The sequence below is a fragment of the Cebus imitator genome, unplaced genomic scaffold (genome assembly GCF_001604975.1).
Source record: "Cebus imitator isolate Cc_AM_T3 unplaced genomic scaffold, Cebus_imitator-1.0 Scaffold924, whole genome shotgun sequence".
NCBI lineage: Eukaryota > Metazoa > Chordata > Mammalia > Primates > Cebidae > Cebus > Cebus imitator.
The window spans coordinates 40,246-50,724 of record NW_016108239.1 but is presented as its reverse complement, the minus strand read 5'-3'; the positions used below and the strand labels follow the sequence as shown (position 1 = coordinate 50,724).

At 49.4% G+C, this 10,479-nt stretch overlaps 1 pseudogene; it reads right to left on the bottom strand.

The window, feature by feature from the left end:
* Nucleotides 1-275: 275 nt before the first annotated feature.
* On the bottom strand, nucleotides 276-6,417 carry LOC108298263 (annotated as a pseudogene).
* Between the last annotated feature and the right edge of the window lie 4,062 nt (nucleotides 6,418-10,479).

Genomic DNA, 10,479 nt, shown 5'->3' with positions numbered 1-10,479 from the left:
TGCCCCTGGACAGGGCCAGCAGCCTTGCTCACCACTGTTCCTGGAGCCCCATGCCAAGTGCCAAGCATGGCTGTCACAAGGCAGAACTCACAAAGGTATTTAAAGGACAAAGTGGCTTTTCTGGTCCTCTAGCACCACCTCTGGCTGACAGCTCAGGCTCTGAGACCTCAGGCCAATGTTCTGGCCTCCGAAGTCCTGCACCAGGTCCAGGGGATGGTCTGTCTTTGGTTTCAACCCTGGGGATACCTGGCCATGCCCACCCTGTCACCTTTATGCTACTTAGGGTCCACCATGTCCACTAGGGGCTCCTTGATGGCCACATCTTTGATGCAAGACATGTCGAAGCCATACAAGTCCTCCCACCCACGGGAGGCAGGCAGGGAGGAGGGTGAGCCCGCAGCAGCCCACTTGAGGCCCCACCCACTAGCGCCCCGGGCTGCCCTCATAGTGGATCTTGTAGATTTTGGACTGCTGGTCCTTGATGGCCCTCACATACAGTGTGGCTCGTTGTGGAAGATGAGGCCATCGGGTGCCTGCAGAGGGGCAGGTGAGGGCAGGAAGAGGGTCCTGGCAACATTGCCCGGAGTCTTGCCACTGTGGCCTCCTACTCTGGTCTGAGCCACCGTGATGTCACAGCTGCACTCACACTCACCCTCTGGTCTATTTGCCACAGGGCCACCAGAGGACGCCCGGAAGCACCTCAGTCAGCTCCTGTCCTTCGGAAGTTCTGGGTATTCTGAGACCTTCTCTGGCTGCCCTGAGAGGAAAAGTAACGTTGCATGGGTCCCATAAGCCCTACAAAATCTGCACACCCCCTACCACCCCTCACCTCTACTCCAACTTTTATTGCCGTTCTAGACTCTCCTTCCACACTAGCCCTTCCGAGGCTCCACACGCAGCAAGTACACGCCTGCCCTGGCCGTCCCTCCACCTGGAACGCTTCTCTTCCCAGATCTGAGTGGTTCCTTCCTGTGCTTCATTCAGCTGTCAGTCACCTCTCCAAGAGAGGCCTGCTGAAATCCCAGCACCTGGGCCATTGTCCTGCTACGATTTTCCTGTCCTGACAAACCCCCAACACTGCACCATCTCCCTGCCGGCATCCAGCTCCAGTGCCTGTTACTACTGGCTTGGGCTGTGGCCTTCTGACACCTTGCAGCCAAGCCCCCATATTAAGTCCTGTCTGTGGGCAAAAATGAGCGTGGTTTGACCTTCTCCCTGGATCCCAACCCATGTGAGCTGCACCCATTCTGCTGGGGGCCTCACCAGCCACTTATCCCCAGCATAGAGCATGGAATTGAGCATAAACAAGTAGATGGAGGCAGTAGCCTATCCACTCCCTCATGGATCATGAGGTCCACCTTCTGCACCATAAGCTGTTTTCAAATTCATCCATTACTCTAGATATTTTTCAGACAGGAGCAGACAATTTATGTGGACTGGGTATCAGGTGATGTTAAGATTTTGTCTTTAATTGGGTAGGCTTGATATAATAAGTAGCAGCATGGTTACATTCTCAAAATAGTTTCGTGTATTAGATAAGACACAGAGACAGATTTACCAGGGAAATTGCATTGCAGTAGAAATCTGCTTCAAATGGAGAGAACATTTAAAGTTGAGTGATGAGGACTTCTGGGTTCATTACAATAGTCTCTGTAATAAAATCATTTCAGTTCCCAGAGGGAAATCTACCACCTTCACAAGTTCCCTATCCCACCAACCTAGCTGGGCAATTTAACAAGAGCTACCAAATTTATTAACTCATACTTCACTATGTCGTGCAGATTTGTCTCAAAATTCTGAGTGGAAGCAATTCTCTAGTCTCAGCCTCACAAAGTGCTGGGATTACAGGCATGAGCCACTGAGCTCGGCCACTAACTAGCCTTTTGGCCCAATCAATTTTCTTTTATAAATTGACCTCACAAATATTAGTGTGCATGAAATGACATTATGTGCAAAGGATGAAAATCTCAGAGCAGGCTGGGTGCAGAGGCGCACGCCTGTAATCCTAGCTCTTTGGAAGGCCAAAGTGGGAGAATCTCTGCTTGAGCCCAGAAATTCAAGGCCAGGCTGGGCAACATGGCAAAATCTCATCTTCAAAATAAAAAAGCTAGGTATGTTGGCACACGCCTGTAGTCCCAGCTACTCAGGAGACTGAGGTGGGAGGATGACCTGAGCTCAGGAGGTGAAGGTGGCAGTGAGCCATCATTGTACCACTCACTGCACTCCACACTGGATAAAAGAGCCAGACCCTGTCTCAGAAACAAATAAAAACAGAAAAAGAAAATTTCAGAGCAGCTTAAACGCCAATCAACAGAAGACTGGTTTAAAAAGCTGGGGGATGTCCCTACGATGGCGGTTGTGGAAAAGAGTGTGATGCCTCAACAGCCTGGACAGTGTGAAACTACATGACACACAAATGAGAAAAGCCAAGGGCAAGAGGCTGGTGAATGTAAACTCACTTACACATATGTGTGTTTGTAGGTGCAGAATTCTCTGGAAGTTAGTGTTGATTAAACTCAGAGGAGGGCAGGCCCTCAGTGGCCAACCATGGGACTCTATCACTCATTCAAGACACTAGAAAGTGGTTCTTGCCCTAATTTTAAGACAGAGGTGCTAAGCTTAGGACTTGGACACTCAGGTTCTCAGGCTGCCGGCAGCCCAGAAAACAATAGGAGAGGAGCCACTGAATCTGTGGCCCATCTGTAGACGCCACAACTCTACAGGGGTCCCTGGGGAAGCGGTGCATTGTCCACTCCACTCCCACAAACTCATCCACTTCCTGGGCTCACCGTGGTCTAACTTGTTGACTTTGACATGGTCAACACATAATCAGAGATACTGAAATGTTGGATCTGAGAGCCCAGGAAGAAGTGAGGGTGAGACCCCTCACATTCCCATCCTCAGACCTGAAGCTCCCCAATCCAATCCCTGAGTCCCAGTGGACTCCGTCTATGTCCCCCAGGCTCGGGCCCCATTGGCCACCCTGGAGACTCATGTCGATGACCATGCAGTCCCCAACCTAAGCAGCAAACATGCAGAGGATGCCCGTGCCTGAGCCCACATCCAGAACCACCTTGTCCTTGAAGAGGTGCTGGTTGTGAAACATAGAATTGCGATATGTGAGGGTTCAACCTCGTCCTTCAGCATCTCCTGAGGGAAGATGGGCACAGAGACTCCGTGAGGGGCCTCACATCCCCAGCTGGAGAACAGGGTGTCCTGACACCTCGGAGGGCCAGGGACAGCTCTGGGCCCTCTCACGTCCTTCCCTGCACTTCGGTTTCCCTATTTCTAAAAGTAGACTAGATGAACTAAAGTCTCATCTAAGTTAGATGCTACCATTGCTACCTAAGAACCAGCAAACCCTGGCCTTTCAAAGTCCTCAGGCCAGGGGCGGTGGCTCACGCCTGTCATCCCAGCACCTCAGGAGGCCAAGGTGGGAGGATCCCTTGAGCCCAGGACCTTGAGACCAGCCTGGGCAACAAAGCAAGGCTCTATCTCTACAAAAAATAAGAAAATTAGCCGGGCGTGGCAGTGCACACCTGTGATTTCAGATTCTCCAAGAGACTGAGGTGGGAAGATCACCTGAGCCTGGGAGGTAGAGGCTACAGTGAGTGGTGATTGCATCACTGCACTCCAGAGCCAGACCCGGTCTCTAAAATTTTTTTGTTAAATGGTAATTTATGTATATTTTTGCCACAACTTTATGACAACAGCCTCAGGGGAAGAAGAAAATTCCTTAGCCACCCCATCTGCATTCTGGGATCTCAGTGTCTTGTCACAAAGGTCCAGAAGCTGTCAGTCCCAGAGCAGCTGGGGCACAGTTGTACAGCTGGTCCCTAGATGGGGGCCGAGACCAGCGGGCCCTGTCTGACCTCCCGCTAAGACCCCAGGCACGCATGCGTGCTCCCATCCTAGCCTTCAGCAACAGGCTCCTGCAGAGCTTGAGGCTAATCTCAGTCTCCAAGGCAAAGGCTTGGAAAGGGGACCCTGGGAGTTGCGCGGCAGAAGGGCGCAGGGGCGGCCTGCTGCGGGGGAAAGCAGTGCGCATAAGTGGGAAATTACGTTTCACCCCTCCCCAACATTCAACCCCCTTATGGTTTGCGGGCCTGGGGAGGTGTCCTCACTCACCTCGTGGATGCTGAAGTGGCCATAGGAGTCTAGGCAGTAATCTTTGGGCGTCATGTCCTCAGCATTGGGCTCACTGCTTTCCTCTTGACCACAGGAAACCTGGGAGGGGGCCGATGAGAGCATGGGTCAGACCTGGGGGCCGCCCTACAGCCTCTTAAACCTCCAGGTTCCTACTTATTCCTGAAGAGCAGTAAAGAACCCCCCAAATTGTACTATGACAACCCTCCAGCCCCCGCCTACCTTCTTGCCCCGACAGGAGCCCCCAAATCTAACAACTCCATTTTCCACTTCCAGAACCCCCAAGAGCACCATCCAGGGGAGTACCCCATACCTCAGCCATGCCAACCATCACTCCAGTCTCTCTGCCCTGCTCTACAGCTCAGCCCAATGCTGGGGAGTGAAGGAGAAGAAAACCGGGGCAGACACAGGGAAGGTCAAAGAAGGCTGGAGGTGGAGTTAGGGAAGTAACCTCAATACTGGGGGAGACCAGCGGGGCCTTGAACCTGGAGGGGTTGGTCCTAGTGTCTGGGGGCCTGGGGTAAACTGATTTGAAGCAAGAGGTGTATGATTAGACCTCGAGACAGGGCAAGATATGTGAAAAGACATATTGATGTGAAGGTTGGGGTGGGGAGGGGTCAAAAAATATTTACTTTTTCAAAAGGTGGCTGGAGGCTCATCCCATTAGTCAAGGTGGCTACAAAATTGGGGGAGAAAGTAACAGGGAGGAAGGATTAGCTACTGGGAGTGGCTGCAGGAGGGCTGGGCGGCAGGACCTGGGCTCTGGTGGAGGGTGGGTTTCCAGCAATTTTCCTTTCTTTGGTGGGGACTGGTGGCAAAGGGGGCAAGTAATGAGGTGGTGATGGGGAGGTTAAGAAAGGAATAGGAAAAGTGAGGAGAGAAGAAAGGGCGTCTCCTATCCTAGCTGTGGCTGGAGAGATGGCGGCCTCCTGCCACGTTTCCCCTCTCTGGCCAGGCAGCAGACCACACACCTCCCCATCCAGGCAAGGGGAATTGACACCCGCCACCACGAGCTGTCACCACACCTCCCATCACCTAATCTTCCCTAGATTAGGAGACACTTCCTGGCACACACTCCCTTATCCTAGAGTGTCGTGAATAGCGGGAGGATCGCTGGCAAGGTATGTCCACAGGGCATCTGCCACCTCCGCAAACCAGTCTCTTGTCTGAGAGGATTCCAGAAAAGAAGTGTGGCACACAGGCACTCCCCAGAGCTAATACCCCAGCCCCCAGCTCCTGCCTTCGCTTCAGGAGCCCCAAACAAAACTACCTGTAACCAACCCCCTCCCTTATGACTCTCTGCCTGGGAAGTTAGAGTCCCAGAGAGGATGGGCAGCTCCTGGACCCTCTAAGAATGAGACGACTCCAGAAAGTGGCTTGGGGGGTTGCCCAATTGCCCCCATTCGGACACCCATCCCAGGCCCTGAAGAACCCCAGGTAAGCCAAGCCTGAAGACACCTCTGGGGAAGATATTTCCTCCACCCATAGAGCCCTTGGTGCAGGAGACAGCCAAGGGGGCGGGAAACCATGGCAGTGACGCTGGAACCTAACCCCCAGTGGCGGCATCCTGAGAACTGACCTGCCCCTCCAGCCAATGCCGCAAAGTAAAGGGTGGAAGGACAGAGGCCCCATCAGATTATGTCTCTTCCAGGTGTGAACACCTTCCAAGGCTCCAAGAAGGGCCATGTCACAGGCCATGACCTACTGCAAGCACCCTCCCTCAATTCTCCCAAGCTAGCAGGGACACCTACAAGAAGAAAAGCAGTGAGGGGTTTTCTCCAGGGGGGCCCATTTCTCAATATCACTGATAACCACCAAACGATCCCAGCCCCAAGAGGGCATGAAACTCAAGATGGAAACCTCCCCCACGTGGCTGCACAAGAACCAAACCTCACTGGAAACCATTTCAGCCGCCCAGCCTCAGGACCCCCAGACTCAGGATCCCCACACAGCACTTCAGGAAGAGGAAGGGGGAGGTCATCTCCCGCCCTCACAAAAGCCCCGGGGGAGATAAAACGCTCTGGTAGAGAGTAAAGCTCACAGCTACGTATTTCCCACCACAACTCCTCACCAGCAGACATGTCCTCCTTCTTCTGCTCCCAGGAGAGAAATCCAACCTGAGGTGGGCCTTCAGACACACCCCCTGAAAGAGAAGTCGCTTCCACTCACCCAGAAATGTCCACAAGGGGGTCCACGTCGCCTATTGATGGGAAAATCTCCACCTAGAGGCCCCAGCGCCACCCAGAGGGAGGTCACAGGGCCGTGCCCCATCCTCTAACTCCTAAAGCCCTGGGTGAGGGAGAATTCTGAGACAGAAAAGGGGGTTGGGGGACCCATTCTTTGCCTTCCTCCAGTCCCAATCCCAGAGCCCACAAAACCAGGGCTGATGCCCCAACAGATGTTTCCAGAGCTTGGAAGGAGGTTATAAAGGGCTGAGAATTACTGTCTCTCCCAAGAGACCCTCTACATTCTGGAGGTCCCCAGGTAAATCACACCCCAGGGCGGGTGCAAGGATCCCCGGGAGGAGGGCACAGGACCTCAGAGGGAGGGTCGATCCCCCTCTGCACCCCACTGGGGCCCCTTTCGGGCCTGCCGAAGCTAGGCCTTGTCCTGCAGGTGGAACCCTCTGGGACATCGGAATCGCACACCCCCTCCCCACCCGCCACCTCGTCGATATCTAGGGGCTTGGCCGGAAGCGCTCCCAGCCTTTCTCCACGTGGGAGGGGAATGCCACCCTCCACTGGTCGGTTGTGGAAGGCCCTTGAAAGCTGGGGAGCGCCCGCCTCAAACAACATTCCTGCATCCAGAGCGCATGGAGGCCCCGCGTGCGGCTTGGGACCTTCAACCCCAAGTCGCCAACTTGGAGCCCTTTCCCCTGCGCACGGAATTGTAAAACGCCGACCCAAAGCCGCCTTTTCAGTAGGTTTTTTCTATTCTTACGCAAGCATTGTTCTTTCAAAGCCGACCTTTACTTATAGGGATTTAACAGCCACAGTAAGTCAGGGTTTGAATTCTCTTTGTCTAAGTTGTGGATCAAGTTTGCAGTAAAAATGTGCATAATTGTTTTGAGTCTTCCCACCAGATGGTATTTGATAGCATTAGGTTTGCGTTCCACTTTAGCCTAAGTATTTTAGTGGGCCTTTGGACATCCAGAACCGCTTGGGGGAAAAAACCGGTGAGGTTTCATCAAAAACTTCCATCTTCGCCATCTTGACCACAATTTGATGATGATTACTGATTATTTCACAGCCCTTCACTGACGCTCTGTCACCCGGGCCAGCCCTGATAGACAGATAGGACTGCAGTCCAGCTGAAATAACATTCATCTTGTTAATGGAGTGAGATGGGATACTGTTATTTGATAAAGATAATTGGTGTTTTACAGTGAATTGGGAAGCAGCTTCAAGGGCTGTAGGGTCAAGCCCTACAGGGTGATGGGGTGTCCCCTATTGCTGTGCTGAGGCACAGGATCTGAGAAATGAAGAGATAAGATATTGAAGAACTGGAAAAGACAGCTGGGCTCGGGTGGCCTTGCCACTTACAAGCAGAGACAGGCGAGGCCCCGAAAGTCCAGGAGCATCTGTATTTATTGGGTATAGGTTAGGGGGCAGAGTAGTGAGTTAGATCATCTTAAGAACAGTGACAGGGTCAAGACAATCATATGTGCAATAAGCAAAGGGTCCACCCCCATTAGGTCACTGAGGCAAGGCGGTGGGCTGTGTGCAGTGAAGAGGGTGCAGTGTGTAATATCTCTTCTCTAGGGGCAGGCTACTTCTAAGGAATTCTATAGGAGAATGCTTTGAGTCAGTACAGCAGCAACAGATCTGACAAAGTCTACAGCCACCTGCTGGCAGCTTCCAGTGATTTCTATAGGAGGATGCTTTGAGTCAGTACATAACAGCAGGGCTGAAAAGATATCCAGCCACCTGGGTGGGATTATACCAGAGGAGCTTCAAGCTCTCGGACACTCATGGGATTGCCAATCTGAGCGGAGCCTTCCACAAGAACTGGAGGCAAGGTACTGCAACTCCTCTTCAGGAGGAATGACTCTTGCTCCAAGCCTGGCATAGAGTGGGTATCTTTACAATACTGAATGCTTCCACCTGGGCCATAAATACTTGTCCTGGTATAAGTGTATTTCCCTTAAATCAGGCTCTGCACCGTGTCTGCTCTAGACATTCCTCTGACTATAAACAAGATATGATTATATATGTATAGCTGTTTTCCCCTTAATTTATGCTCTGTACCATATTGTTCTAGGCATTCCTCTAACAACTAAGATATATATATATATATATCTGACTGGTAAATTATTCTTCAGGCACTAATTGTTATGACTATAAACTAATATATGATTATATATAAAGGATTACATAAAAGGATATAACTGAGTAGTGATCCTATAAACTAAGATATTCTTCAGACAATAACTTTGATGGCGGTCTGCTTGGCTTTCCTTCCTCAGCTCCCAGAAGGCAGGTTACCCACAAAGTGCACCATATCTGAAGCTGTATTCTTTCCACAAATATGGCAGTTGTTCACAACATTAGAACAAAGTAACTTAAATTACATATTCAGGCATGTTAGGAACAAGAAGGCTGACCTCTGCACAGGCTGACCCCCTCCCCCACTCTGATTGCTCTGCAGCTGCAATCCTAAATCCCTACCTAGGAGCCACATCATGGCTGCCAGACGTGCTGCAATTAAGCAAAGCCTGATCGCAGCCATCTGAGCAGCTTGAGGGAGGACAGGGAAAACATATGTTGGTTATCCATACTTGTAAATTTCTGTTTGACACATACCTGTAAAAAAAACTCCTTGTTTCTCTTTTTTAAAAAAAGACTGCCGCCACAAAAGTCACAGGATGATGTATTGTGTGTCTGTTACAATAATGAGCTATCTCTGTGCCTGTTACCAGCGGATAAATTTCCTCAGTCCTAAGACCCCCTTATGCCCCCGCCACCCCTTATAAACCCCTGGTTTTGTAAGCTCAGGACTGCCTCCTCTGATTGTTACGGAGCAGTCCAGCAGGTTAATAAAACTTGCTTGCCTGACTTTGGGTCTGTTCTCCTTTCTTTCGGTTACTCTTACAGGCGATGGCCTTTTAAAGCATTTTGATGCTATGTTGTTGTTGTTGTTGTTGTTGTTGTTGTTGTTTTCTTTTCATGCTTGATTATTTTAAAGTGTAATAGAGTAACAATAGTAAACGGTATATCACGTTATTTTTTATCTCTGGTTTCAGGTTACTTTGCTAAAATCGAACATGGCATAGGTGTTATTGATCAGCTCCCTTGCAGGCTTAATACTTAAATCCTATGGCTGGATTTCAATGAACCACTCTCATGCATAAGTTGGCTATCTTAGGTCAAAGTTCAATTTTATGTTATCATTAATTTCTTGAACATTTTACATCTTGTATGAAAACACAATTTACATTGTTGATCATACCGATCATGTCCCCTGGAAAATGCAATTCAAATAATCTGGCAGTGCATGTGGAGTTTTTCCTCATTTATTATTAACAAATTTCTCTAAAATAACATATAACTCACTGTATGTGTTTGTTCATCACCTTTCCTCCAGCCACCAGATTTAAGCTGGTTATCATTCATTTTAGGTGCCATTCACTCAGTTTCTTTTAGTCTTATCACCTTCATAACACCTGGTTAATAAAACTTGACAGGGAGTGTGGTTATCATGAGACAGTGACACCTCAAGTGCGTTGTGAGGCATAAGGTTCAGTTGAGTGCTTCTCAACCTCTAGGGGTGTGATTATCTCATGATAAACTCACCACATTGTGCTCATTGATATCACTGCTGCCCGCACACACCAATCCACTAGAGGTAAAATGGGCATTTCCTTACCCACCTTCTGAGCCAATCCAAATTGGTGATTTTATAAAATTATTGGTTCAGGCCTCAGCTTTATAAACCAAACTTTGAACCCATAAGCTGTCATTTTATTGTTCAAAAGGTATCAGTTAAACTTGCAAGTGCGTCTTTGAAAAAATATAAATTTATTTTTTAAAGGTAAGTTTTCTCAGAAGAAATGCCTAATGAAGGCAATTTTTTGGACATAATTTGGCAGCAGTTAATAGATTTTATTCCAATTAAAAAATTGGGCATTCTTATAAACTCAGAAGAAACATGCATGTGCCTTCATGAAAATAAAGTTATTAAAAAGTTGGAAGTTCTATGGGGAATATTAATAAAATATTTGTTTTAGGAAATTCTTTTTAACTTATCCCTTGCAACCATCACAGTTTGAAATAGACCAATGGGGAGGGAGATGGAGGAAAATGTTAGTTTTGTAATCTTTTTTTGGTTCATATT